Below are 24,339 nucleotides of genomic sequence, written 5' to 3' on the forward strand. Positions count from 1 at the left end.
TTCTAATTCATTGGGTTTATTTCTTCCAAGAACTCTAATCTACTGTATTGCCTAGATTCCAGCATTATTGAGATTATCTATTGCCTTTAGACTTGAACTTGCATGGTTAATAAATGATTTACACTTGGTTGACATTGCTTCACCATCTTTTGGCATTAAATATTGCTACGAAGAAATCTGAAGTCAGCTAAACTTTCCCCTCCTTTGAGACTTAAATTCTTTTCTTCACGCCCATATAAATCTTCCTTTATTTCATATTCAGTGACTTTTTAAGGATATGACTGGTATTGGTTGTGCTGTGCCAATCTGTACCATATCATGCTGTTACCCTTCAATGTGTTGATTCAGGCTTTTATTGAACAAAACTGTTTTATATTATTGAAATTATTTCTGTTCCATCTGTTCTGTTCTCTTTCTCAGAAATGTCAATTAGCATATATTGAACCTTTGTTTTTCTTCCATATCCAGTACCTTGTCTATAATCTTTTTTATGTCTTTGTTTCTTTCATTTTGGGTGAAGTTGTCAAACCTGCCATATATATATATATATCTGTTTTCAATTCCGTTTATTCTTTCTGTGTTGTTTCCTGTTGCCTTTAAATTTTTCTCTGAGCTTTCTATCATTTTTTGAAATATTTTTTTCTGATAATAATGTTTGTTATGGATAACCTCTTTGAGATTTGAGGAACAATTTCCCTATACTTTTCTCCAGTTCTATAGGAAATTTTTCTCTAGTATGTTTTACATCAACTTTGTTTCTCTCTTCCTCCTCTACTCTATTATTATTATTATTATTATTATTATTATTATTATTATTATTTCAGAATCTATGCACAGGGCTTCAGTCTGATTTGAATAAGACCAAATCATTAAATCATTCATTGAATAGCTTGCTGGTTCTGTGTTAAAAAAAAAATCCTGTGTGATTTTGCTGGAAAATGTAGTATGAGTGACATACTCACACTTGATCTTTATTTCCTATGTTTGGGGCATTTCACTCAGCTTCAGGCCAACAAGAACTTCTGCTGGGAACTGTTCCCTCTTCACCTCACCTTAGGGATCCTCCCTCAACCTAGAGAGTAGAACATTCATGGAAAGATTTTAAAGAAAATACTGAGAATTGTATTTACGGATGAGTAACCTAAAAGTCAACATAGGTATACAGCACAGGAGAAGAATGAAGGCAGTGAAAACAATTACTTTAGCCCATGAGTTTTACTATTGCCTCCTCATGCCTAACATACTTCAGCAACACATAAAGCTATCTTCACCCAAAGTTTTAGCTTCTCTCTTTTAGAAATAAAAAAGTATGAGATCAATCATTACATGCACAGAATTGCTCTGAGATTGGAGGAATGAGAGCAGTATCCCTGCACCAGCCTCAGAGGACAGCCACTCTAGATCCCTGTGCAGACTAGGGGCATCTTACTGCTACTATTGGCTATCACAGCTCAAAGCATTCCCCGCATCGCCCTCTTCATCTGTCCCTCTGACTTTCCCTCACTTGTAAGAAACTGGCTAGGTGGAATTTTTCCATGGCCAGCTTGTACTACCTAGAAGTGTACTCCAGAAAAGTTGGGTGGGGGCACAGAGGAGGAATGATTATATGCTATGCTTCCCATGGTCAGTTTTTCACTTCATCAGTGCATTAAAACTATAGGGGGGTCATGATATTATAACCTTTTCACTAGCAATAAAGCAGTCGGCTTACTTGAATATTTCCTATTTGACACTCAAAAATTCCTAGAAGGCAATGTGGAAAGGGATGACGACCATTGAGTGCAGCCCTTCAGTTTACCAACGACCACAGGAAAGGTGAAAACCCAGACTGACTGATCCCCAGGCTAGTGTTCTTCCACTACCTCACATGCTGCTGCTCCCACAGAAAAAATGGGAATGGATAAAAGGAGCAAGGGACCAGTCTTATAAAATGATAAGAAAAACACAGTAACATAGAGGCACCACCCCACCCAGTTCTCACACCACTACAACTTGCTTCAGTCAGATGTCTATTTGTAGGAGCGGAGTTTGTGTGCTGTTGTTTTGCTAACATTCAAAATGGAAAGAAATGATAAATTTTGGTTAGAGGTTGGTTAGTGAATATAAAGGTATACATTTTCCCCCTCCGAATTTACTGATTCTCTCTCCCTCAAATTTTTTCTATGAATCCTGGATAAAGAATCCAGATGTGCTATGAACCACCAGTTCCAATTTGGGAATGTCAGGAATGTATCTCTCCCCTGCTGAACCACCAAGTTGCTTGAGGTTTCTCCAGTAGCCGGGGAAGGCATTAATTATTATAGGGGGAAGCTGGGAGAGCTCAGGAGGCCAGGGTCTGGAGCAGGAATGGGGTTTCTAAGGCAAGAACTAGGAAGGGAAGGATTGCAGCAGGAACGATGCCTGAGAGGGAAGAAAGATTGCGGGAGGCATTCCTTCTGCTCCTACTTCTTTCTCTTTTTTCCCCTTGATTCCTCTCTTTCTCCATGTAGTAGCAAGAACAGGAGGGATGGCAGAGGTCTCCCTCTTGTAGCTATGAAGAAGTATAGAACAGCAAAGTCCTCTCAGAATCGTTCAAAAACAAATGACATAAAACACAGACAATGACTTGACCAAAGTTGTATATTTTAGTAACATTACAAAATATTATTATTTAATTAAAATGTCATCAATGAGGAAATGGTTATGAACTGAGATAGCACAGGACACAACAAAGATCCAATTGTCCAAGGAGACTCACATACATCAGAGAGCTTACCCAATACCAAGCTACTAATAATTTCAAAGACGCAAATAATAAAGTGGCACAGATATGGCAGGGCAGAGCCCTAGCTGCATTCTTTTGGATTTTTTCTCCCTGAGTCTGAGGTACTCAGGACCTAAATAATAAATGAGGTCTCTAAGAAAGGTTTGTAATCACCTTACTTACCCAGGAGTTACTCAGTTCAAGAAACATCTGAAACATCTCCATTTATACTCAGATATTTACATAATTTATATGACATTTTCCAGAAAGCCATGCCCTGTAAATTCGTGGATTCCAGGTTTGTTTACCTAAGAAATCCTAGACACTAAAGTACATTCTGCTAAAAGCATTCCATGGACAAGGACTCTTCTGCCAGCAAAAATCATTTAATTTGTCGAGAGGTCCATCATTAGTGTGTTTATAAGATTAGACCATTTTTACTTGCCATCCATCCTTCTTACCTAGGAATACACCCCATCCCCCCAGTGAAAGAAGAGAATGGATCCTAGACTGGCTGCTTTCAAAGCATATTATGCTACATCCAGGGACTTTCATGGAATCATAAAAGTTTATATCAACAGAGGATACTACTTTCCTTATATTGATCAATGACAGGTACATAGCTACAGAATTTTTTTATTATTATTAAGTGAGAGGTAGGGAGGCAGAGACAGACGCTGGCATGCACCCCAACGGAGATCCACCCGGCAAGCCCCCTACCAGGTGATGCTCTGCCTGTCTGGGCTGCTGCTGTGTTGCTCAGCAACCGAGCTATTTTAGCACCTGAGGTAAGGCCATGGAGACATCTTCAGAGCCCTGGGCCAACTTTGCTGGAACCATTCGAGCCATGGCTGCAGGAGGGGAGAAGGCTGCAGAAGTGGGGAGGTCGGGAGAAGCAGATGGCCCTTTCTCTTGTGTTTCCTGACTGGGAATCAAACCTGGGACTTCTATACGCCAGGCTGAAGCTCTACTGTTGAGCCAACCAGCCAGGGTCTAAGCTACAGTATTTACATTATTTCAACTATGTGTTGATGTAAGAACATACAAACATGTAGAGAATTTTTATAAAAGTTTGAGTTAAACCGATGATATACACTGGGTAGAATACACCAGAAAATAAACAGTTTTGTCAGTTACTTTTTTATACATTTGAAATTAAGGAGGAAATGTGAGGAAGTTCATATAAAGAGGGGAGAGAACCAAGGTGAGGATCAGATTCCCAGCTGGTTAAGATGATACTAGAAGGAGGCTTCTGAAAGGGGGATTTTAAAGGTACATTAAACTAGATGCACAGACACAGGGCTTGCTTAAGGCAAAGATAAGCCTTTTAATAAAGTTTTGGCCTGGGGCATGACTACTCACCCTGACCTGCCCAGTTAGAAATTTATGGTCAGATCACCCTGGGAGGTTACTTTCCCCAGAACCCCCCTTTTTTATTTGTTTATATATGTAAAAATATTACAGAAAAACTGAAAGATAATATTATAAAAAAATTATGGACATTTTTAAATGATTATTTTTGGGTCTACAGATTATAGATGGTTATTTATTTTATTTTCCACAAGAACTTTGTATGACTTTCATCCCTTTTCTTTTAAATTAAAATTAAAACATGTAAGAACATCTAAGTAGTATACTGGACAAAGCATAATATTTGAAAGCAAACTGATTTGGTTTCAAACTCTGGCTTGACTGCTCACGGATATGAGATCTTGGGCAAACTAGCCCATTTCCTCAGCTGTAAAGTGAGAAGTATGAGATAATATGTAGTCACCTTTCAGGGTTGTCCTGAATTATAAGTAGAAACATCAACCAAAAAGGTTCTTCACCTCCTTAGGCTCTGCCAGCTTGCTGTCCATTGGGGCCAACAAATTTCTTGCCCAGGGAAAGCCTCCTTGGCTACCTCTACACAGATGGGTCAACCAACCACATGATCAGAGTTGCTCAGTCTTCTTACCCTGTTCAGATGTGAATGAATCCCAAGACCTAGGATCTCACATTCCAGCATCTGCTGAAATGTGAGGAAATTAACTTTCAATTGGACAAAATCTAACCAGTGGAAAAACAGGTAAAGGAGGAATGAAAGAAAATAAATTGCCCCACCTTCTGCTTTCCAATTAATGACTCAGAGGCAGGATTTCTCTATAGAGTCTGCAGAAAAGCCCTACATAGTTTTGCAAACACACCCGCTAAGTGGACAGTCTTGTCTCTCTATGCTTGCTACAAAGCACTAATCAATTAAGTCACTTTGCATTGCTTCTCACCTCTCTTTACCTTTTCTTCACTTTTGCTGCCCTGGGTTTATACCTCAAAATAAATTATTAGTGCTTTATTCTTTGCCTCAGGCTCTGTGCTACTTTCTGGGAAATTTGAATCTAAGACAGCAGATAATATAATGCACCCAGCATTGAAGAAGTTCTCAAAAATAGTATCTGTAAACCTATTAGGGGTATGAGTGTGTGTGTGTGTGTGCATGAGCACAATTACACTAGATAATACATGAGATAATCATATTTTTCACATCTTTATAAATGGCACTGTAAAATAAAATTTAAATAAAATAACCTATTTTGTTACCATTCCCACTTCTTGCCCATTCCTCCCTATAAACAAAGTAGAAACCCAATATATTTATTTTAACTAACACTGAGATTGCCTTCGTTCTATGAATTACTGTAAAAAGAAGTTATAAATCACATGCAGTATATGAAAGTGAGTCAGGATATCATGGTTATAAGCACAAACTTTAACACTGAACAGCCATGGATTGAAATTCCAATTCTATATAATCTGAGAGAAGAAATTAACTTATTAGGGACTTTTTTCTCATCTGAAAACTGATGAGATAAATGTCTTCTTGCAGGTTTTTGAATTAAATAATGAGTGTAAGGTTTTTAGCAGAGAATCTTTACATAATAAATTTTAATTATTATTATTATAAATAGCAATAATTATTACTATAAAATTGATAATCAAGCCACAGTAACATTAAAAATGTGTTAAGGAAGAGTCAGAGTTAGTATGAAAGCAGAAAGTAATTTATTCATGGGTTAATTGTGTTCTAATACTTGTGTATAGTCTAAGGAGGATCCAAAGTCCTGAGACGTGTGTCAGCATTGTCATTATCAGATGGGTGGCTCGCTGACAGCTGAGCAACACAGGAAGATGGAGACAAGCAGGCCAGCAAGGGAAGCCTGGACAAGCAGCCTGGGGCCTGAAGAAATAAACCCCAAACTATGCCTCTGAGAGCCTGTCCTCTGAGAACAGTTGTGAAAGAACAGAATTTACCACTCTCCTCTGAGGCTTCATGGACCCAGACGAATTGATTGGGATTCCAGTCCTCATTTAAGTAGTACAATATCTGATAGGGAAACTGAGACAGCAATCCACTCTTTAGGGGAAGCCACCATTGCAGAGCTCAGGGATGCTCTATAATGTTCCTCCAGCACACCAGGCAGCATGTCTCAAGCAGCGCATCAAATCACAGATCTCAGTGGTCTGGGATGGCTAAGACATCTTCCCAACTTGTGAGATTAACTCAAGGTAGAGCTGTGCTTGCAGACAGAAGGCATGAAATTATTCACAAATGAGAACTGAGAGTCACAGAGGAGGATAAACAGACCTATGTCTGGAGAGAAGAGCCCGAGCATTTACTGAAGAAGAGGAAGGAGGCCAGAGGCCACAGCACACCCATGACCAACCTACCCTATGAAGCCCATATCCTTTGTGTCAGGAGTATGATCAGAGTAAATCTAGGCGGCACACTCTGAGCTCAGCCTCCTAGGACACTGGACCTCATGCATGTTAGTGCCAACTTTCTGTAAAGACATTTTAAACCCAAATAATTGCTGAATTCTTGTCCAAAATAAGTCAATTAAGAAACTATGGCCTACTCCCCCCTTTTAACAGAGTCTCTAGGAGTCCTTATCTTTTTTGTGTGTGTGGAAACAGTGTACTATAGAAGAAAATTTCAGCTTCTCTTCCACTCCCAACAAATACTTCAGAACTCAGTATCATTTGCATCTTTTCACATCAGGATATCATCCATCTCATGGCTTAACATGATGAGATGATGCTGGAGGACATTATTATTTCATGTTTCTATTCTGAGAAAGATGTCTCTCTTCAATTTAACTACTAGCTGACAAAAATAATGTTGAACATCTGCAAGAGATAAAACAACTTGAATCCAATTTCCTTTCACATAGATTAAGAGCCCCATTCTCCTGTCACTTATGTAGCATATAACTCAATTTTTTACAATATTTAAATGAGAGGCTAGTTTTTCAGGTCTGTCATGCAGATGACATAAATTTTTTACTTTGTCCCTTCCACTGATATACTGGATATATGAGACCCTGTCAGAATGCAGGGAAATCACACACTAAAAAACAGAGAGATCAGTAAAAGGGAGAGGTTATAAGAAAACTTCTTCTTTTAAGAATGCAAATAAATAAATCATTCAATGAAATGTTTCATTAGGATATGCAACTTTTAAATGGAACCAGAGTCACCTGCATGGATCAAAGAGTAAATGGCTTATGAATTGTAATTGATTTGATGATCAGGATACCTATACAGATATGTAACAATTGTGACTGAAACAAAGAGTGGCTTGATTGCTTCAAGTAACTGGAAAGTCAAGGGATCATCTGGTTTCAGGTAATGGTTGATCAAGGAATTATTTAAAATCACCAGGATCTACTTCTTGATGTCTTTTGGCTCTTTTTTTTTTTTTTTTTTTTTCCATTCTCAGACAGACTTTCTTCAAATGGGAGAAAGTTGGCTACAACAGCTCTAGGCTTATGTAACAAGTTTAACGAAAGTCAACTTGTTGAACCCAAAAATGGATCAAGTAAGGAAAACATGAAACATAGGTATTAACGTATTTTTTGCTCCATAAGACACACCTGACCATAAGACACAGCTAGGGTTTTAAGGAGAAAAATAAGAAAAAAAAATATTCTGAACCAAATGGTGTGTAGTTTTTTGCTCCATAAGATGCACGGGCATTTTCTCCTCCTCTTTTGGGGGGAAAAAAGTGCATCTTATGGAGCAAAAAATATAGTAGGTTTTTAAAGCAGAAGAAATTTAATTCAAGGAATTGGTTACTTGGGTGATGGAAGAACTGAAAAACAGAAAGGAGGCAATCAAGAAACTGGAAATAGCAGGAGACCCTATCACCCTTGGAGCCGGTAAGACAAAGGGAAAAGGGGGTATTATTGAAACCCCAAAACATAGATCAACTGGAAAAATCAGATCTGTGACAAAGCTATTAAACAAAAACTAGAATCACAGAGGAGAAACTGCCACTTATGGAGCTATTGCCCAACATAGACGGGAATGTGGAAATTACCCTGGTTCTTCCGCCTGCTCTCCAATCTCTCATGCGTGCCTCCCAGTGGACAAACCTAGTTGGAACCAGTTGGCAAGGCAGCCTGGAGTATATAGTTACCTATAATACAAAGCAGGGATAAAGTGAAGGACTAGGTCTGAAAGCAAGCTGGCAAATGACCAGCACTGATTTTAAGCATAAATTATTTCTTTTCTCTGTCATAATTACCTTCAACCATAATCTGTTGACTCCTCTTTCTCTTATCAATAAAGACTACCTTAACAATAGCCTGAGCCTATTCCCCTAATTTACTGATCAATCTCAGTCATTATACCTCTGATCAGTGCCTAAGCCGCATGAGTTGGCACACTTCTGGGCCTAGGAGTCGCTCTGGACCAGAAAGCCACCAAAATCGTGGGGAATTCTCAACCAGCATGCAGTGGGGTAAATATGCGGGAGAAATCTCTATTTTTGATGGATGCATTGTTGAAGTTAAAGGGAACTCCTGGTCTATATGCAACAAGGGCTGAGGGAGAACATTTGGCCATGAGGGCTGTTGTCAGTTGCATGCTGGGCCAGTGGAGAACTCCAAACTAGTGATCAGACAGGGCCAGGAGAGGGGTGGCTTTTTGTCTATGTACTACCAGGGCTAGAGCAGGCAAACTCTCAAAAGATATGTGCTGGGACAGTAATTCTCTGCTGGTGTGAGTCAGTAGCACTGGGCTAAGGAGCTGGCATACGTGACCTGAAGATTGATTACATACAAGGGACAGAGAAAGTAGAGACTGAGGATAATGGGAGGCAGGATTCTCACTGTCTTCAAATATAGAAAAATGAAATGCCATAATAAATCATGTGATGTCGTATTGTAATTTAGAAGTATCTGTGTAAACTCATGAATTTAACACATATCGATAGAGAAATATAGAAATAATTATAGGTGTATATGTGTGTGTACACCTATAATCTAGCTCTCTATTGAGAGGAATTAGAAGTAACACTCCCATAGCAATAAGGACGACTAGCCCCCAAATCTTGGTTTTTAAATACCATTTTTTACTAAAAGGAACCAAGTGATTCCAATGCTGGAACAAGGAAAGTACAGATAAGCCTAGAACATCTTGTGCCACAACATAGGAACTTCTCAAAGAATGATATAGATATGTTAAAAAGGTACAGGAGCCAAACTGAAGGGCCTTTCACTAGCCAAATCTGGGACAAATTGAGCATTTAAATAAATGATGACAATATTAGGTCATAATACACTGAATAAAATAGGAATCCATGCATCCACACAAATATAAATAAATACATAAGTAAATAGGGTTTTTAAAAAAGTCTACCTTACAGTAGGTTGTCAACTAATAAATGTAAAAGGAATGATGAAATAAAATACAATTGTTAGTTGGCCATCATTGTGATAGTAATTGATTTAGGCAGGAATTGTCAAGAAATAAAACAAGTGAGTGAAAAATTGATGAGGAAAATGATATTTATGTAGTCTCCATATAGCACTACACATCCTTCCTATGAGCTGCTCAAGGAAAGTGGCTTCACACAGCACGTCTACCACAAGTATCATAGGTGCTGCCTTAATGAGCAGAAACCCTTGGGCATTGGCCAGTCTCAGGAGATGAACCATGTTTCTCTCTCTCTCTCTCTCTCTCTCTCTCTTTTGTGGCAGAGACAGAGAGAGTCAGAGAGAGGGACAGACAGGAAGGGAGAGAGATGAGAAACATCAATTCTTCGTTGCGGTTCCTTAGTTGTTCATTGATTGATTTCTCATATGTGCCTTGACCGGGAGGCTACAGCAGACCAAGTAACCCTTTGCTCAAGCTAGCAACCTTGGGCTCAAGCTGGTGAGCTTTGCTCAAACCAGATGAGCCCATGCTCAAGCTGGCGACCTCAGAGTTCGAACCTGGGTCCTCCACATCCCAGTTCAATGCTCTATCCACTGTGTCACCACCTGGTCAGGTGATGAACCTTGTTTTTCGATTCTGGTCCTTCTTCCTCCAGGATCACTTCAACAAAAAGATGTATAAGGAATTCAAGAAGCTGGCTCTGGAGTATGCCAAAGAAGAACACAGATATGGTTTGGAGTACCTTTTTTGATACTATAGTTACGGCCTGAAAAAGAAGGTCTGGTTGGACATATTCAAGGATTTTCAGGAAGAAATGATGAAGGACTATGAAGCTGGCCAGTTCTATAGGCTGGAGAAATTCTGGGCCTTCTTGAAATATTCCAAAGCCAAAAATTTGGACATTGACCCCAAACTTCAAGAATACCTCGGCAAATTCCAACACCTCAAAGACTTCCAAGTGGATCCCCCCATGAGTGAAGAGGGCAACCACAAGCTGCATGCAGTAGCAGCAGGAGGTGGTAGAAGTGAGGGCAGGAAACAGTGCCCCTCCCAGTCTTCCAGCAGACCAGCCACCATGAACAACCTACCCACCACAACACCTACTGGCCAGCCCATTCAGAAAAATGCCAAATGGACAAGCCAGCACTCAGACACACAGACTTTGGGGAAGTGAAAAACCCTTCAGCCCTGGGAGTTTATGGGGGTACAGAGGAGTGGGCAAGAGTCCATGGGGGCACCCAGTCCAAGGAGAGGGGACAGAGAAGGGACAGGCCTAGAGTTACTAAGATGGACCTTTGTGCTGAATAGCAATGCGTACACCACTTGGGCTATCAGAAGTAGGAAGGAAATAATAAGATTGGAGCAGAAATAAATGAAATAAAGGCTAAAAAACAATACAGAAGATCAATGAAACCAAGAGCTGTTTTTTTGAAAGAATAAACAAGATTGATGAACCTTTAACAAGACTCAACAAGAAAAAAAGAGAGAGGACTCAAGTAAATAAAATTAGAAATGAAAGTGGAGAAGTAACAATTGACACCACAGAAATATAAAGGATTGTAAAAAAATACTATAAAGATCTGTATGCCAAAAAATTGGACAACCTAGGCCAGTGGTCGGCAACTCATTAGTCAACAGAGCCAAACATCAACAGTACAACGATTGAAATTTCTTTTGAGAGCCAAATTTTTTAAACTTAAACTATATAGGTAGGTACATTCCTTATCGAGGTAGTGCCTGCACTTGGTATTTTGTGGAAGAGCCACACTCAAGGGGTCAAAGAGCCACACATGGCTCGCAAATCTCAGTTTGCCAACCAGGGACCTAGGCGAAATGGATAAATTCCTAGAAACATATAATCTTCCAAAACTCAATCTGGAAGAATCAGAAAACCTAAACAGACCAATTACAACAAATGAGATTGAAACAGTTATCAAAAAACTCCCAGCAAACAAAAGTCCTGGACCAGATGGCTTCACAGGCAAATTTTACCAAATATTCAAAGAAGAACTAACACCTATCCTTCTCAAGCTATTTCAAAAAATTCAGGAGGAGAAAAGACTTCCAAGCTCCTTTTATGAGGCGAGCATAATTCTGATTCCAAAACCAGGCAAAGACACTACAAAAAAAAAAAAAAAACATATGCCAATATCCCTGATGACTTTAGATGCTAAAATCCTCAACAAAATATTAGCAAACCAGATCCAGCAATACATGAAAAAAATTATACATTATGATCAAGTGGGATTTATTCTGAGGAGGCAGGCTGTTACAATATTCACAAATCAATCCATGTAATTCATCACATAAACAAAAGGAAGGAGAAAAACCACATGATAATTTCAATAGATGCAGAAAAAGCATTTGATAAAATCCAGCACCCATTCATGATCAAAACTCTCAGCAATGTGAGAATACAGGGAACACACTTCAACATGATAAAGGCCATCTATGACAAATCCACAGCCAACATTATAATCAATGAGCAAAAATTAAAAGCCATTCCCTTAAGATCAGGAACAAGGCGGGCATGCCCCCTTTCACCACTCTGGTTCTGGAAGTCCTAGCCACAGCAATCAGACAAAAAGAAGAAATAAAAGGCATCCAAATTGGAAAAGAAGAAGTAAAACTTTCATTATTTGCTAATAACATGATACTGTACGTAGAAAACCCTAAAGTCTCAGTCAAAAAACTACTAGACCTGATAAATGAATTTGCCAAGGTGGCAGGATATAAAATTAATACAATGGTACCTTGAGATAAGAACAGACCAACAGGAGACAAGATGGCGTTGGAGTAGGCGGACATACCAGCATCTACCTCCCAGACCCAAAGTGGATTACAAACTAATTTTATGAACTATCATCTGGAAAAACCAACTTTGGACTAAACTAAAAGGACTCTTCAACCAAGGAACGCTGAAGAAGCCACACAGAGACTGGTAGGAAAAGCGGAAACGCGGAAACGTGGAGAGGGCTACCCAGCTCCTCAGAGCAAACGGCAGCAGGGAGAGACTTGCATGGTGGGAAGTGAGTTTAGCAGAGGGAAAAGGGTCCTGAGCCCCAGGAACAAAGCCCCAGGAACAAAGCCCCAGCCTGCAGCCCCAGAGCCCAGAAGAAGCGTAAGGACAGTATTTAGCTGGAAACAAGTCAGGATACTGTTTGTGAGAGAGTCTGATTTCTCAGACCCAGGATCCTTCTTAAAGGGACCACACAGAACATCTCTCTCAAAAACAATCACCTGGGGCTCCTGGGGACGGGGGGAGAGAGGAGAGGACCACAGTAACAGGAAGAGAGTGCAATCTAGGAGGCATAGGGAGAAACATTTTGGGAGATAGCCACCCTAACCCCTGGGACAAGTCACTCCCCAAAGCTGAAGTGAATATTTCCCCCGGAAACAGCAATACCAGCAAATGGAAGCAGGAGAGCAGCCAAACAAGCTCCCCCGCAGCATTCAGAGCAGAGTCTCATAGAAGGAGGGAGCTTTCAGGTCTACAGTAGTGAGTCTTAGGGTCCAAGCTGCAACGCCCCCAGCCACGCGGTTGAGGGCGCATCGGAGAGCGGGCGGCAGCAGGAGACAACAGCGCGGTTGTGCTGGCAGGGGTGGAAGCCGGCTGGCCACCACTGGGCTCAGGTGTGAGCTCAATCTTGCCTGGCTGGGGAGAAGGGGGCGTGAAAAAGCGGTCAAGCTCAGCTGCCGGCAGCCTGTAATCCAGCCTCCGGGTGAAGGGCGGGAACCCTGGAAAGGGTAGAAACCAGCCCCGGAGCAAGGGCAGAGGAGCACATCCCTGCCCTGCCCGTGCAACCCAGGCTTGCGGTCTAACTTGGTAGCCAGCTCCTCCCGTGGGGGTGGAGCCAAAAGCCCAGAAGAGGTGGAGTTCCGCTACGGAGCTGAGCTTGGGCACGCAGCCCTGCCTGGCGGTAGAGCCAAGGCTAGCAGCTGTTCCTTGAGTGGGATCATCCTGCAAAGGCAGGGCGAAAGCTCAGAAACAGGCGGAGACCTGCAGCTGAGCAAAGGTGCTCGTCAGTGCCCTCAGGACCGAGCATAACGTCACACACGGGGGCAGGGCAAAGGCAAAGGCCACCAACCCTTGTGCACCCGAGCACGTGATCACAGCCACTCCCGTGAAGAGAAAATGCGGAGGCAGAGAAATACAACCCAAATAAACCAAGAGAAATCTACAGAAAAGGACCTAAGTGAATCAGATATAACCAAATTACCACATGCAGAGTTTAAAATAACGATTGTTAGGATGCTCAAAGATATTAGAACAACCATAGATGGCCATTACGAAAACCTAAATAAAGAGATAACAAATATAAAAGAGGACATTGAAATAATAAAAAAGAATCAGACAGAAATGACAAATACAATATCTAAAATAAAGAATACAATGGAAGGAATTAAAAGCAGGATGGATGAAGCAGAGAATCGAATCAGTGAGTTAGAGGACACAATAAATAAAGGCACGGAAGCAGAGCAGAAAAAAGAAAAGAGACTCAAAAAGTCTGAGGAAACTCTAAGAGAGCTCTGTGACAACATGAAGAGAAATAACATCCGCATCATAGGGGTTCCTGAAGAAGAAGAGAAAGAACAAGGGATAGAGACTTTGTTCAAACATATTATAGTGGAAAACTTCCCCCAATTAAGGCAGGAAAACATTTCACATGTTCAGGAAGCACAGAGAACTCCATTAAGGAGAAACCCAAAGAAACCAACACCAAGACACATCATAATTAAATTACCAAAGCTAAATGATAAAGAGAAAATATTAAAAGCTGCTAGAGAAAAAAAGACTATCACCTACAAAGGAGCCCCCATAAGGATGACTTCTGACTTCTCAACAGAAACACTTGAGGCCAGAAGGGAATGGCAAGAAATATTCAAAGTAATGCAGAACAAGAACCTACAACCAAGACTACTTTATCCAGCAAGGCTATCATTTAAAATTGAAGGAGAAATAAAAAGCTTTACAGACAAAAAAAAACTCAAGGATTTCACTGCAACCAAACCAATGCTGCAAGAAATGCTAAGGGACCTGTTGTAAACAGATCAAAGGAAAAAAAGAATATAGCAAAAGAGAAATACAGTTTTAAAGAAAAAAAAATGGCAATAAACAATTACATATCAGTAATAACCTTAAATGTTAATGGATTAAATGATCTGATCAAGAGACATAGGGTAGCTGCGTGGATAAGAAAACAGGACCCATACATATGCTGTCTACAAGAGACACACCTTAAATCATAAGATGCACACAGGCTGAAGATAAAAGGATGGAAAAAAATATTTCACGCAAATGGAAATGAAAAAAAAGCTGGGGTAGCAATACTTATATCAGACAAAATGGACTTTAAAACAAAGACCATAGTTAGAGATAAAGAAGGTCACTACATAATGATAAAGGGAGCAATCCAAAAGGAAGATATAACCATTATAAATATCTACGCACCTAATATAGGAGCACCTAAATATATAAAGCAGACTTTGATGGACTTAAAGGGCGAGATCAACAGCAATACTATAATAGTAGGGGATTTCAATACCCCATTAACATCATTAGATAGATCCTCAAGAAAGAAAATTAACAAAGAAACAGCAGACTTAAAAGACATATTAGATCAACTCAATTTAATAGATATCTTCAGAACCTTTCACCCTAAAACAGCAGAATATACATTCTTTTCAAGCGCTCATGGTACATTCTCTAGAATAGACCACATGTTAGGGCACAAAAGTGGGCTCAACAAATTTAAGAAGATTGAAATCATATCGAGCACTTTCTCTGATCACAATGGCATTAAACTAGAAATCAACCACAATAGAAAAATTGAAAAACACTCAAACACTTGGAAACTAAATAGCACGTTATTAAACAATGAATGGGTTAACATTGAGATCAAAAAAGAAATTAAAAAATTCCTAGAAACAAACGATAATGAGCATACATCAACTCAAAATTTATGGGACACAGCAAAAGCAGTCCTGAGAGGGAAGTTTATAGCATTACAGGCATACCTCAAGAAGCTAGAAAAAGCTCAAATAAACAACTTAACCCTGCATCTAAAAGAACTAGAAAAAGAACAGCAAGTAAAGCCCAGAGCTAGTAGAAGGAAGGAAATAATAAAGATCAGAGCAGAAATAAATGACATAGAGGCTAAAGAAACAATACAGAGGATCAATGAAACCAGGAGCTGGTTCTTTGAAAAGGTAAACAAGATAGATGAACCTTTAACAAGACTCACCAAGAAAAAAAGAGAGAGGACTCAAATAAATAAAATTAGAAACGAGAGTGGAGAAATAACAACTGACACAACAGAAATACAAAATATTGTAAGAAAATACTATGAAGAACTGTACACCCAAAATACTAGACAACCTAGATGAAATGGACAAATTCCTTGAATCATATAATCTTCCAAAAATCAATCTGGAAGAATCAGAAAACCTAAACAGACCAATTACAACAAATGAGATTGAAACAGCTATCAAAAAACTCCCAAAAAAGAAAAGTCCTGGGCCTGATGGCTTCACAAGTGAATTCTACCAAATACTCAAAGAAGAACTAACTCCTATCCTTCTCAAGCTATTTCAAAAAATTCAAGAGGAAGGAAGACTTCCAAACTCCTTTTATGAGGCGAGCATAATTCTGATTCCAAAACCAGGCAAAGACAACACAAAAAAAGAAAATTATAGGCCAATATCCCTGATGGACTTAGATGCAAAAATCCTCAACAAAATATTAGCAAACCGGATCCAGCAATATATGGAAAAAATCATACACCATGATCAAGTAGGATTTATTCTTGGGAGGCAAGGCTGGTACAATATTCGCAAATCACTCAACGTGATTCATCACATAAACAAAAGAAAGGAGAAAAACCACATGATAATTTCAATAGATGCAGAAAAAGCATTTGATAAAGTCCAGCACCCATTCATGATCAAAACTCTCAGCAAAGTGGGAATACAGGGAACATACCTCAACATGATAAAGGCCATCTATGACAAACCCACAGCCAACATCATACTCAATGGACAAAAATTAAAAGCAATCCCCTTAAGCTCTGGAACAAGGCAGGGGTGCCCCCTTTCACCACTCTTATTCAACATAGTTCTGGAAGCCCTAGCCACAGCAATCAGACAAGAAAAAGAAATAAAAGGCATCCAAATTGGAAAAGAAGAAGTAAAATTATCATTATTTGCAGATGACATGATATTGTATATAGAAAACCCTAAAGTCTCAGTCAAAAAACTACTAGACCTGATAAATGAATTTGGCAAGGTGGCAGGATATAAAATCAATACTCAGAAATCAGAGGCATTTTTATACACTAATAATGAACTGTCAGAAAAAGAAATCAGGGAATCAATCCCCTTTACCATTGCAACCAAAAAAATAAAGTACCTAGGAATAAATCTAACCAAGGAGATTAAAGACTTGTACTCGGAAAATTATAAAACATTGATAAAAGAAATCAGGGAAGATATGAATAAGTGGAGGCGTATACCGTGCTCATGGTTAGGAAGAATAAACATCATTAAAATGTCTATATTACCCAAAGCAATTTATAAATTCAATGCAATACCCATTAAAATACCAATGACTTACTTCAAAGACATAGAACACATATTCCAAAAATTTATATGGAACCAAAAAAGAACACAAATAGCCTCAGCAATCCTGAAAAGGAAGAAAAAAGCAGGAGGTATCACACTTCCAGATATCAAGTTATATTATAAGGCCATTGTACTCAAAACAGCATGGTACTGGCATAAGAACAGGCACATAGATCAATGGAACAGAACAGAGAACTCAAAAATAAACCCACAGCTCTATGGACAACTGATATTTGACAAAGGAGGTAAGACAATACAATGGAGTAAAGACAGCCTCTTCAACAAATGGTGTTGGGAAAACTGGACAGCTACCTGCAAAAAAATGAAACTAGACCACCAACTTACACCACTCACAAAAATAAACTCAAAATGGATAAAAGACTTGAATGTAAGCCGTGAAACCATAAGAACCTTAGAAGAAAACATAGGCAGTAAGCTCTCTGACATCTCTCGCAGCAATATATTTGCTGATTTGTCTCCACAGGCAAGTGAAATAAAAGACAGGATAAACAAATGGGACTTTATCAAACTAAAAAGCTTCTGCACAGCTAAAGACAATAAGAACAGAATAAAAAGACAAACTACACAATGGGAGAATATATTTGACATAGCGTCTGATAAGGGGTTAATAACCAAAATTTATAAAGAACTTGTAAAACTTAATACCAGGAAGACAAACAATCCAATCCAAAAATGGGCAAAAGAAATGAATAGACACTTCTCCAAAGAGGACACACAGATGGCCAACAGGCATATGAAAAATGTTCAACATCACTAATGATTAGAGAAATGCAAATTAAAACCACAATGAGATATCACCTCACACCAGTCAGAATGGCGCTCATCAAGAAAACAACACAGAATAAGTGCTGTCGAGGATGTGGAGAAAAGGGAACCCTCCTGCACTGCTGGTGGGAATGCAGACTGGTGCAACCACTGTGGAAAACAGTATGGAGATTCCTCAAGAAATTAAAAATCGAACTGCCTTTTGACCCAGCTATACCACTGTTAGGAATATACCCCAAGAACACCATAGCACTGTTTGAAAAGAAGAAATGCACCCCCATGTTTATGGCAGCATTGTTCACAATAGCAAAGATTTGGAAACAGCCCAAGTGTCTATCAGAGGATGAGTGGATTAAAAAGTTTTGGTATATATATATATATATACTATGGAATACTACTCAGCCATAAGAAATGATGACATAGGATCTTTTACAACAACATGGATGGGCCTTGATAACATTATACTGAGTGAAAGAAGTAAATCAGAAAAAACTAAGAACTATATGTTTCCATACATAGGTGGGACATAAAGATGAGACTCAGAGACATGAACAACAGTGTTGGGGTTACAGGGTGGGGGGAGGAGAGGAAAGGGGTTGGGGGAGGGGAGGGGCACAAAGATCATGGCTTTTCAGCATTTGCCATATTCCCCCCTTAATCTATAGACAGACAGCAAATATCTACATATGGTGTTCCCACTATAAAGACTGCTGTCTTAGGGACAAATGCTGATAAACTATTTCAGCAGTTCCTCCTTCTTCAAAGACTTATATGTCAACATAGAGCTCCATGTTTCATAGGACATACTCAAGCTCACTCATTGCTCCCTGGAGCTTTAGCACAAGGGAATGCCCCCCCCCTTTTTTTTTAGTATTTTTTCTTTTATTTATTTATTTTTTGTATTTTTCTGAGGATGGGGATGGGGAGGCAGTCAGACAGACTCCTGCATACGCCTGACTGGGATCCACCTGGCATGCCTACCAGGAGGGAATGCTCTGCCCATCTGGGGTGTTGCTCTGTTACAACCGGAGCCATTCTAGCGACTGGGGCGGAGGCCATGGGGCCATCCTTAGTGCCCAGGGTGGCTTTGCTCCGGTGGAGCCTTGGATGCGGGCGGGAGGAGAGAGACGAAGAGGAAGGAGAGGGGGAGGGGTGGAGAGGTAGATGGGCGCTTCTCCTGTGTGTTCTGGCCAGGAATCGAACCCGGGAATCCTGCACACCAGGCCAATGACTCCGACGGGTCTACCATATCATGCTTTTTACTTAAAAAAAAAAATTACACTTCTTTTGAATGCTGATGAACAGGAGACTCCAAATCTTTTTCGCCAGCAAACTACTACCTTCTTTATTAGATCCAGCTAATAACACTGTTCTGTCTTTTTTCCAAATAGCTCCAGATATATGGAAAAGATTTATATAGGTGGATGGGGATCCTCAAACCCCTCAGCGAGATCTTCTGAGAATGGCTTTTAAGATACCTAGAGGCAGAAAAAGCCCAATAGAGATCAGAGGAACTACCAGCTTTTAGGATACACCCTTAAAGGCTGCAATGCCCCAAAGGGGTCTCATAGGATGCCATCTGGGTCCTGCTTCAATAGTGGAAAGGAAGGTCATTGAGCTAAAGCCTGCCAGGCTTACACGCTGTGAGGAAACAGGGACACTGGAAGGTGGGCTTCCCCCTCGCTCCTCTAAGGGAGGGTTCAGTCTCTTCCAGTCCTGCTCCAGCCACCTATGACCTAGCCTTGCCCAGAAAGCTGGGGTTTGCCACTGAAGGCTGAAGGTGCCCAGGGCCGTCGGCCCCATCTACAACACTGTGGATGAGCCTAGGGTATTTCTTCCAAGAAGCAGGTAAACTGATCTCATTCGCACAAGGGCCACTTAACTATGTTTTGCCTGAATAGTCAGGTTTTTTATTCTTCCCTCAAAGATCTCTGTTGTGGGTGTTGATAGTCCTATTTTCTGCTGCTTTGCTTAATATATAGTGTTTCCTTTATTCCTCCTACCTCAATGCCCCACTCATATTTCAGGCTGGGACCTACTCCTAATTTAGAGCTCTCTTTCCTCCTTTTGCCAACTTGTATTATGAATTTACCTTTGCCACCCAGCTTAGTGTATCCCAAGGTTCTCTTTACCAGGCCACAGTCACAGAGCTCCAGGGAAAAGTAACCTGGTCTCAACTCTCCAGGCAGAGGAGAACAGAAGCTCCGTATCCACGCATGCTGCAAATGGCTTTTTCCAGTCTACCTGAATCATTACCAGCTAGAAGCAGTGGTCATTGGGACTTGGACATGAGCTGCAAAGTATAGAATGGTGACAATAATTCCAGTGCCATGCGGACTTTTCCTGCGGGGAACTTTCCTGGACTCCTGCTCCCTGTGACAGCTCCTAACAGACTGAACTGTGGTTGGGTTGCATTTCTCAGGGATTTGGCATGGTGATGGGGCCAACTTGGACTTGGTGAACATGTTAAGGACACTACTCTTTTAGGGATTCTTGCTGTATTGGCCAAGAGTTTGCTTAAAGGCTTTTAATCACTGTAAAATAAAAATAGAGAACTGGATGAAGAAGATGGGGCACATATACACCATGGTATACTATTCAGCTAGGAGAAATGATGACATCGGATCCCTTACAGCGGAATGGTGGAGTCTTGGTAGCATTGTGCGGGGTGAAATAAGCGAATCAGAAAATAACAGGAACTGCAGGATTCCATACATTGGTGGGACATAAAAGCGAGACTAAGAGGCATGGACAGGAGTGTGGTGGTTACAGGGGGTGGGGGGAGGGAAGGAGGGAGAGGGGGAGGGGGAGGGGTACAGAGAGAACTCGATGGAGGGTGGCGGAGGATGATCTCTCTTCGGGTGATGGATATGCAACAGAACTAAATGACAAGATAACCTGGAAATGTTTTCTTTGAATGTATGTACCCTGATTTATTGATGTCACCCCATTAAAATAAAAATTTATTTATAAAAAAAAAAAAAGAAGAAGACAGATGGACGGCTGCAAGTCAGGAAGAGGGCTCTTACCAGGAAGTAAATTAGCTGGCACCTTGGTCTTGGAACTTCCCAGCTTTCCAAACTGGGAGAAATAAATGTATGTTGTGTATCCAAAAAAAAAAAAAAAAAAAAGAACAGACCAACATACGAATTTTTTAAGATCTGAGCTGTGATTCAGTATTTTTGTTCGAGATCCGAGCAAAATTCCGATATATGAGTTGTGATTCGGGAAGCTGCCGCTAATTGGTGCATTGGCGCACGAGTCCATTATCGGCAGTTTGATATACGAGTTGACTGACTTATGAGCTCGGTTGCAGAACGAATTAAATTCGTATCTCAAGGTACCACTGTATTCAGAAATCAGAGGCATTTTTATACACCAACAATAAGCTGTCTGAAAGAGAATTAAGGAAACAATCTCCTTCACTATAGCAACAAAAAATAAATAAAGTACCTAAGAGTAAATTAAACCAAGAAGGTAAAGAATTTGTACCCGGAAAATTATGAAACATTGATAAAAGAAATCAAGGAAGATACAAACAAGTGGAAGCATATACCGTGTTCATGGATAGGAAGAATAAACATCATTAAAATGTCTATTATTACCCAAAGCAATTTCTATTAAAATACCAAGGGCATACTTCAAAGATATAGAACACATATTCCAAAAATTTATATAGAACCAAAAAGAACACGAATAGCCTCAGCAATCTTGAAAATGAAGAATAAAATGGGAGGTATCACACTTCCTGATATCAAGTTATACTACAAGGCCATTGTATTCAAAACAGCCTGGTACTGGCATAAGAACAGGCATACAGATCAATGGAACAGAACAGAGAACCCAGAAATAAACCCATACCTTTATGGACAATTGATATTTGACAGAGGAGGTAAGAGCATACAATGGAGTAAAGACAGCCTCTTTAATAAATGGTGTTGGGAAAATTGGACAGGTACATGCAAAAAAATGAAACTAGACCACCAACTTACACCATTCATAAAAATAAACTCAAAATGGATAAAAGACTTAAATGTAAGTCACGAAACCATAAACATCTTGATAGAAAATACAGGCAGTAAACTCTCTGATATCTCTCGCAGCAATATTTTTGCTGATTTTTCTCCACAGGCAAGTAAAATAAAGGACAGGATAAACAAATGGGACTATATCAAACTGAAAAGCTTTTGCACAGCAAAAGACACCATGAACAAAATAAAAAGACAAACCACACAATGGGAGAACATATTCACCAATACATCTGATAAGAGGTTAATAACCAAAATTTATAAAGAACTTCTAAAACTCAACACCAGGAAGGTAAACAATCCAATTTAAAAATGGACAATTCTCCAAAGAGGACATACAAATGGCCAATAGGCATATGAAAAAATATTCAGTCACTAATCATTAGAGAAATGCAAATTAAAACCACAATGAGATACCACCTAACACCTGTCAGAATGGCGTTCATTTACAAAACAACACACAATAAGTACTGGCAAGGATGTGGAGAATAGGGAACCGTCCTGCACTGCTGGTGGGAATGCAGACTGGTGCAGCCACTGTGGAGAACTGTATGGGGTTTCCTCAAAAAATTAAAATGGAACTGCCTTTTGACCCAGCTATCCCACTTTTAGGAATATATCCTAAGAATACCAAATCACTGATTCAAAAGGAGAAATGCACCCCCAATTTTATGGCAGCATTGTTTACAATAACCAAGATCTAGAAACAGCCCAAGTGTACATCAGTGGACGAGTGAATTAAAAAGCTGTGATACATATACACAATGGAATACTACGTGTTTGTGAAAAAGAAGGAAACCTTACCTTTTGTAACAACATGGATGGAGCTGGAGATTATTATGCTAAGTGAAATAAGCCAGGCAGAGAAAGAAAAATATCATTTGGTCTCACATATATGTGGAATCTAATGAACAAAGTGAACTGAGGAATGGAATGGAGGCAGAGGCGGGGTCACAGGGACCAGAGGGACAGCAGTCAGAGGGAAGGGGGATGAGGGGATGGGACCAGAGAAGGGAAAGGGATTAGTGAAACTATATATACATAACACAGAGATACAGATAACAGGACAGCAAATCCTAGAGGGAAGGGGGAAGGTGTTCAGGGGAAGGGGACAAAAGGGGTACAAAAAGAGACACAGGGGTGGGAGGTGAGGTAGTTATATTCAGTGGGACACTTGAATCCATATAAACACAATAAATTAAAAATTAATAAAAATTTAAAATATATATATATAGCACTGCACAAAGCACTGATAAATTTTACAGCAAAAAGATCTGGCAGACAGACTCTTAACCATGTGAAAAAAGTTAAGATCACCAGTAACAGAACGAATCATCATCATGTGCCCACTTTCACTGCCTGGAAAGAAGTGTCATTATGTTCATCTAATCATGTGGAAGAATCAGACAAATCCAAATTTAGGGACATTCTACAAAGTAATGGTTTGGATACTTCAAAATTATGAAGGCCTTGAAGGGCAAGAAAAGACTAAAAGACTGTCTCAGCTGGAAATAAACTGAAAAGAAATAACATCTATATGCAACACATGATTCTGGTTTGGATTCTCAACCTGTAAAAAAACATTATTGTGAAGATGGGTGACATTGTAATGAGATCTTTGAATTATGCATGAGTATAAAGTCAGTGTTAATTTCCTGATTTTGATGGATACATTGTGGCTTTATATTAGAGAATGTCTTTTGTTAAATAAATATACGCTGATGAGTTTAGGACTAATGGGTCATTTGTCTCCTACCTACTCTCAAGTAGGTGAAGATTAAAAAGAAGAGTGTGTGTGTGTGTGTGTGTGTGTGTGTGTGTGTGTGTGTGTGTGTGTGTGTAAAAGGCAGAGGGAGAGAGACTAGTAAGGCAAATGTAGAATGTTAACAATTGGAAACTCTGGAAGAAAGATGAGTAGCTCTCCATACTATTTTTGCAACTCTTCACCCTTCCCAGTGTTGTACTTTTCAAAGGACCCTACAGTAGAAGTGCCTGGATCTCTGGCCCTGGCATTGCAGCTATTTTAATTTTATACCCATGTTTCCTCCCAGTTTCTACCCATGTTCCAACACTGGCCTCAGGGGTTGCCTGTGGCAGCCCAACTGGTATGCAGGAACATGCAGTTTCATGGGACTTAACTCTTAGGTGATTTGGGGAGCACTCCTTAAGAAAAAGAATAAAATATTTTAACTGTGAAATTTGATATGAAACTGCATATTTGTTTAGAAAGGCCACTAAAGGGCACTGACGCTCCATGTGCACGAGCACGGGAGTGCATCAGTCTCTGCTGCGGTGGTGGGGCGGAGCAGCTGTGCCCTCTGGTGCTGTCCACCCTGAACAGACAGGGTGAGCACACTAGACAGGCTATAGACTGGGCCCTGATGTAGAAATGTTCTTTCTTGTTCCCTTTTGCTTGTATCTTCCTTACTCACAGAGAAAAATCTACACAAGTTCGGGTTTGGGCCT

General features: G+C 40.0%; 1 pseudogene; it reads left to right on the forward strand.

Annotated features, from left to right (window-relative positions):
• The window catches only part of LOC136388134 (la-related protein 1 pseudogene), a 37,317-nt pseudogene extending 26,704 nt beyond the window's left edge, over positions 1 to 10,613 (forward strand).
• The last annotated feature ends 13,726 nt before the right edge of the window (positions 10,614 to 24,339 follow it).

Source organism: Saccopteryx leptura, chromosome 1, assembly GCF_036850995.1.
Source record: "Saccopteryx leptura isolate mSacLep1 chromosome 1, mSacLep1_pri_phased_curated, whole genome shotgun sequence".
NCBI lineage: Eukaryota > Metazoa > Chordata > Mammalia > Chiroptera > Emballonuridae > Saccopteryx > Saccopteryx leptura.